The sequence below is a fragment of the Cariama cristata genome, unplaced genomic scaffold, assembly GCF_000690535.1.
Source record: "Cariama cristata isolate BGI_N322 unplaced genomic scaffold, ASM69053v1 scaffold4364, whole genome shotgun sequence".
NCBI lineage: Eukaryota > Metazoa > Chordata > Aves > Cariamiformes > Cariamidae > Cariama > Cariama cristata.
In genome coordinates this window covers 39,777-46,481 of record NW_009614516.1, presented here as the reverse complement: position 1 = coordinate 46,481, position 6,705 = coordinate 39,777, and the positions used below count along the sequence as shown (strand labels likewise).

Here is a 6,705-nt window from a genome sequence, read left to right as displayed (position 1 = left end):
TATGTAGCTATGCTGAATTGCACAGTTGATACGCAGAGGCAATCAGCTATAGTATTTGTAAGAAATGGAAAATGGTCTAGAAGTTGTCTAAAATTCATTGTTCAATGTCAGCTTGCTGAACTGATTTTCACATGCATGCAGTTTGTAAAGAGAAAATGGTATGTTGCTGCCTTAGTGATCTGTCAGTCTAGTGTTTTAGTATAAATTCCACCAAGGGAAGCATTAAGGGTTGAAGTGTTGCTCTTCATCAGAAGAATTAAGTTTGTAAGGAGCTGTATCTGTTGAAGAACGTGTCATAGTCATGCCATTTATTTCTGAGACCTTTAGGTTAAACATACATAGATCACCTCTGAAGCTAGCATTGGAGTTGAAGAATCAATGAAGTATCAGTGGGTTCTAGTTATTGGTATTAACCATTCCCAATTATTTATTTTCTAGAAGGTATCTGACCATGCTATTTGAAGTATAAGGTTTATTGTAGTATCAGAGTGAAACTTTGTCAGTTTATGGCCAGTAGCTTTTTTTTTTAGCTATGCTATGTTGCTTTATAAAAACGCCTCCCCTGCGCCCCCCCCCTCAAAAAAAAAAAAAAGCTGTTGACTTTTTGTTGACATTCTGTAAAATACTTCAGCATAGGGTTTGGCAGAGCTCTGCTATTACAAGTGGTGTTTTCTGGAAGATGTTTGAAATCTATACTAGGGAATACAGTAGTCAGCTTTGCAAAATGTAGAAATGTGGCCAGTCAGCTTAATACCCTCAGATTTAGGTAGCTTTATAGTATATTGAACTGGTACTGGTTTTAGTTGTACTTTTAGTTTGTGGTTTTTTCTTTTTTTTTTTTTTTTTTTTCTGAGAAACTTTAGTAATGCCGATTTTGGTTTCTAATAGCAAGTTTGTCTTTTTTAGGAAATAAAGCCTCAAAGCCATTACAACCATGGATATAGTGAAACTCTTGGACGGAAGAGCCACATTGATGATTACAGCACTTGGGACATTGTCAAAGCCACGCAGTAAGTTTATTTTTGAGTGTTAGATTTGTCTGTGTCTGTATTAGTTAAAAAACAGTTAAGTGGATTTTTTTTATTTGCATAAAGTGGAGGGTGAACTGTATTTATAGATACAGTAGTGGAAGATTTCAGACGTGAACTCTACAAAAGTACTGTTAAGACAAGTTTATAAGCATTGTATGAAAATATGGAGGGGGAATTATAAGTTGTAAATATAGGTGGTTGCTGGACAGATTGGTGGAAGAGAGCATACAGTTTTCTTCCTGTTGGTACTGATGTTTATTTTCTGGAGGTGATGATTAAGAGGTAAGTGGGCAACGTTGACAGGTAAACTTGAGGATTTCCTTGATTTGTTGACATCGTTGATAGGTTAGAAGGAATGCGTCTCTCTGTAACTTCCTTCATTGTTTCCGATTCTGCAGTTTCATGATGCTATGAAACTGAGTTTTTTGCTGAGAAAGGATTGTAGGAGTAAACTGCGTGCAAATTTAATAATTGCATTCTTAATACAGATGAATTGTACAAATTTGGCTTCTGCACAGTCCTGTAGTACATGCTAACTCACAAGACTTTCTGAAGAATTGTCATGATGCTACTTTTTTACTTTCTATTGTTTACCATTCAGAAACCACCACCACTGTCACTTTTCTTCAGTGAGCTGATAGAGAATTTTGTGAGTTTTTGTAAAATTTTTGTTTTTCTTAGTTTAAGCGTTCAAATTATTAATACATTACATATCTTGCTGAGCTATTTGCCTTTTTTTTTTCTTAAAAGAAAATTTTTCTTTCCTTTTTTTCCTAAAAGGCATCTCCTCCAACTGAAAGCAGCTTTGCAGCTCTGCATGTGACACAGGCCTCATTTAGATTTAGGAAGTATGTGCTTTCCTTCACTTTTTGAGTTGTGAGGACTTCAACTTCCTGAAATAGATGTTAGCTGACTCTGCAATTTTTGCTCTAAAGACTGTAATAGTAATACTACAACTATAATCCTCGTAATAGGGGATTTTCAGAAATGAAGATACTGGCATAGCATCAAACTAGCTGCTTTTTAAAAGCATGGAAATATGACAGCAGAAGTGGTTTTACAAGTTACCTGCTTCCGTTCTTGTATACTCATTGCATGTTTGAAACCCTAAAACACATTTGTCCCCGTTGGCCCTCAAGTTTAGGCTGATCTTTTCTGGCAGGGCTGTGAGTTATCTGTTATGTTCTTTCCCAGTCATGGTGCGATGTGGTTTACAGAGAGAATGACATCTCACCAAAGAGGACTATAGTTTCATATTGTAGCCTTAATGATTAATACCACAGGGAAGGAGGACTGTCAGCATGCGTATATTGCCAGGTTGTGGTATCCAGACAGCACCTCCCTGACTAGAGGGAGAAGTCACCTTTGTTTTAAGTAAGGTTTGAAGGCCATGTTATATAAAACAGCTGTCTTAAAAGGAAAAGTCTCTGAAATTTAAGCCAGAAAATAAACCCACCAAATGTCATAAGGCTTCAATAAAATAAATAATGGTGCTAATGTATTAATTCAGTCTTACTAAAAAGATACACAGTTCTTATTAAAATGTAGTTACTTTTGTAGAAATACCTCTCCTTTATATATATGAAAAATAGGTGATCTTACCCTCTACCACTTGTCCTCAAAAGTCAATGTTCACTTAGACTAAAATATCTGCTGACTTTGTTTACTTTTTAGTTTAGTGCTAATGTAAGTGAGATGCTACAAAGTTTTGTAAAAAAGGACCATTCATCTGTCTGCCAGAACTCCTCTCCCCAAGCAGTTCAGTAAGTTCAAGCAAAACATAGCAAAATAGAGTAAAAATTATTTTCAGTCGCTTAGTTTGGGAGTTTTTTTCCAAGTGCAGACATGTAGCATTCAGCATGGGATTGACGGCACAGTTGTGGGGTTTTTTTCAGACCACTTGAAAACTTCCCTGGGAGAGTATAACAGGTTTTTTAGTATGATACAGTCAAATGGTAGCTGGGTGCTTACCGTTAGTTAAGTGAAATTCTGTTGGTCTTGAGAATGGTCTGATAGCTAATTATAATAATAAAGTTGTGTATCTTCCTCTGTTAAGAAAAAAAAAAAAGTCACTGACTTGACAGAAGGTGTGTTTCACCGTAGCATAGAATTGTTTGCTGTTAAATTTGTGATAATCCAAGCAGGAAGCAGTTAGTCACATCATATAAGTAACTAGTCAGTCATTTAATTTTTTTCATAATCATTGTTATTCTTACAGTATTTGATGTGCTGTGTTATTAAAAGTTTCTCCTGTGAAAGTAACTAGTTATATTATTGTTGCAACATACATGAAAATGGAGAACATAGTTCCTTAAACTTTAAAGATTGATGAAGAAAAATGAGATGAAAAGCTTTAAAACTCATTTATACTTCATATATGCTGTTTGACTGTAGAATTCTCTTTTGAGATATTGAGTTTATTTGCACTGGATTACAGAGAAATAAAACAATGTTAGTAAAATAATGCATTTGCTTTTATGTTTTTCAGCAAGGGAAAATAAGCTTGCAAGCTCCACACATTTTTCCAAAAGTATTTGTTTGTTACTTCAGATCTTGTTGAACTGTTTGTGAGCTTTATCTTCTTAGTCTGTACACTGGACACTTATTAAATTAACATGCTCATACACTCTGAGCTACAAATCTAATAACCTCTTAGAATCAAATTAAGACACTGTATAGAGAAGAGCAGTTCAGCTGATGTTCTCATTGCAAAGAGTTTATCAGTATTTGTATTTTTTCCCCCATTATATTCCTGATAAATTCACCCACAGATGTGGGGACCTGGGCATGCTTTATACCAAAAATAGTATTTCTCTGTGTTTGCTTTGCAGAAACTTGTGCTGGAATAAAAATGATAGTGTTTGGTTTTAATATCTATTGATACAGAGGACATCTTTCACTGTCTTTGTTATCAACAAGTCCAAGGACATCTAGGTAGTGTTAAAAGTGGTAGTGTGTTAGCCCTACATCTTGCAGGTGTTGCAATATGTGAGTAATCTCTTGGCGTCTTGTATTCGGTTGTAGCAAAGTTGTTCGGTTCATATAAAGTTTCCACTGTGTTTCTGAAAGCAGAAGCAGGTCACTCATAGCTATTTGAAAATCTGTTTTCAAAGCAGTAGTAAAAAAATCATCCATTCTTGCCTTTGGTATTGCAATGGAGGAACATTGCATACTAATATGTAGTCACTACTTCACTTATAACTGCATAGAAAGTCTTTGTATTTCTTCTGCCTCCATAAAATCAGAGGGTGGGCTGTGTACTGTTTCCATTCCTCTGTGATACCATTTAGTGCTCTCACTGGAGCTGCAAGGGAATGGAGTCTTGTAAAAAAGAGTCATAAGTGATTTAAAAGTGAAATTTAATGGAGATATGTTGAGTATGTTTATTTCTGTCTCTTGTGGCAGCAGTAACCCTGTGTCATCCAAGGCTGGAGTCATAACTTTGAATATGATATCTTGGGAAGGGTACTGTTCTAACATAATAACTTAAAGTTGCTGCCTTTGTTTTAGTATTTTAAGCCATGAAACTAAGGAAAAGTAGCTAATGTTCACAAGTAGAGAAATATATGTTGGGTTATGACTAGGAGAACAAAATCTGAGACATGTTAATCTTTGCGTCGTGATTTTCAGTTCTATTGAGTGAATAAGCACTTTCTCTGTGTAGTGAACTTCATCAAATTCCAGCTATGCTGAAAGTATGTTAAATAACCATTATGAACAAGGTTATGAAATGTTAATGATATTAACAAGTGCTTCTGTGACTTGTGGAAGATTGATTCCTTGTGCTCAAGTGTTACAATTTTATTATTGCAAGATTAACTTTTCTGTTAGTTTTATTCACTGAGATCATTCAAAAGGAAGTTGTGTGCATTCTGAAAGAGTGCAGCACAAAATATGAAATATGCTGAATCTTGCTCAGGAGAAAATTGTTGGATATATTTGAGAACATGCTTTTTTCCTCACTTTCTCATCATTCATAGGGTAACCGATAAGAAAAAAAAAAAGTAGGATACATATGGAATAATTCAAGTTGGAGAGGGTTGGCCAAAATGACAGTTACTCCTGGCCTTTTTCAGCTGTTCAGAGGTGAGGATGGGCAGACCGCGACACAGGTACACGTTCTTTGCACCTGGTCATTTGTGCCCATGGAGTTTGATTATATTGCTGAAAGTGAAATGTTTCTGAAGTTTACATGGAAGGGTGGAATTTTTTTTAACCACCCTAGTAATATAGCCACAACTGTCTAGACAATTTGAAGCTTTCAAACGTATGCAAGAGCTGAATTTCTCTTGTCTCTCATCATCACTGTTAATGGTTCATTAAGCAGCTCTTGAGTTATCCTTTTGCTGTTGAAAACAAAGCTGTCTTACTGTTTAACACAAACATGAGAACGTATGAAAGACTTTATTAGTATTTAATCACCATCATTCATAGGAATGAGACTTCAAAAGATAAAGACAATTTTTCTACTAATTGCGTTTTCAGTTAAAACAGCTTTGATTGGAGTTACAATAATAGCAAGATGAGGGAGTGAGCTCCTGGCTTACCTACTGTTTGTTGGCATGGTGATGTGCTCACTGAAGAGAGATTCCTTCCTAGTGTGGCCAAATTTTATGTTAATCATGCAGCAAAGCTGGCAGTGTCTATTTCCAAGAGTCAATGTGCTTGCAGACAAAAGACTAAAAAATGGATTACATTTTTAAAATTTAAAAGGCTTCTAGGATACTATTTTTGAAAGTACTAAATTCAGAATATCTTTAACCTGCAATAACAAATAAAATATTAGAGGTTAGTTACCGAAAAGGCTTAGAGACTGTGACAGTGAAATGAGCTGGCACAATGGTATTTTTGCCCTGGAAAAAGCAGTCCCATTTCCTTCAGAACAAAGCAAGCTCAATAGTATACTTTAATTATACTCCATATTGATGTTTACATCATCACCCTCTAGAATTCACCCAGATGCTGAAAATTTGTTAGGTTAATACATCAGTCTCTTGCGAGGATCAGAATCTTTTCCTTCATTCCTCTTTCTTGAAGGGCATGGGCGTAGAGCCCTTTACAATAATATGATAAGCACGATTATGCTGAGTGTCTGAAATAGATGACTTTCTCATTTTGTAATCTAACAGTGCGTCATGAACCTTTGGAGAAGGCAAGGTGAAGTCAGCTGCAGCAAATTGATGGAAAAAGTCTGTAGGTAGTATGTGAGAGAAGAATGCTGCATTTCTACGATGGAGCTCAAGAAACCATGACTGCATCAGACTCAAGTGTTTTATTTAATTGTAGAGAGTCTGCTGTTTCCAGGAAGAGGAGCAGATTGGTGTAACTTCCTAACCTTTTTTTGCCAGGCAGATTTTGTCTGTCTAGATCCTTAAGTTCTCTTGTGACAGTTTAATAAATTGAAGAGTTATAACACACAAGGTATAATTTTGTATCTTTTGTAATCAGTTATGACTGAGTCCAGGATACCAAAATAAATTGTTAGGAGCAAAGTGATGGTGACTTAAATAAAAAATTGCTATATACCTCATTCTCAGTTTAACTTTGGGTTTTTGTTTTCCTGGGAAGGCTCTTCTGATTTATTGCAGAACTTCATGATTTGTTTTGTGGCCAAGCAGTAGGAAGTAGCTGGGACTTGCAGTTTGCCTTCCACCTGGGAGGAGGGGAAGTCTAT

The 6,705-nt window shown here is 35.7% G+C and overlaps 1 protein-coding gene across 1 annotated transcript in view; it reads left to right on the top strand.

The window, feature by feature from the left end:
- Window positions 1-910: 910 nt before the first annotated feature.
- LOC104161121 (palmitoyltransferase ZDHHC17) overlaps window positions 911-6,705 on the top strand; it is a gene marked incomplete at its 3' end in the record, with an annotated part of 45,134 nt that continues 39,339 nt past the window's right edge. The window contains exon 1 of the mRNA XM_009699445.1: window positions 911-1,010. The remainder of the gene's footprint in view (window positions 1,011-6,705) is intronic.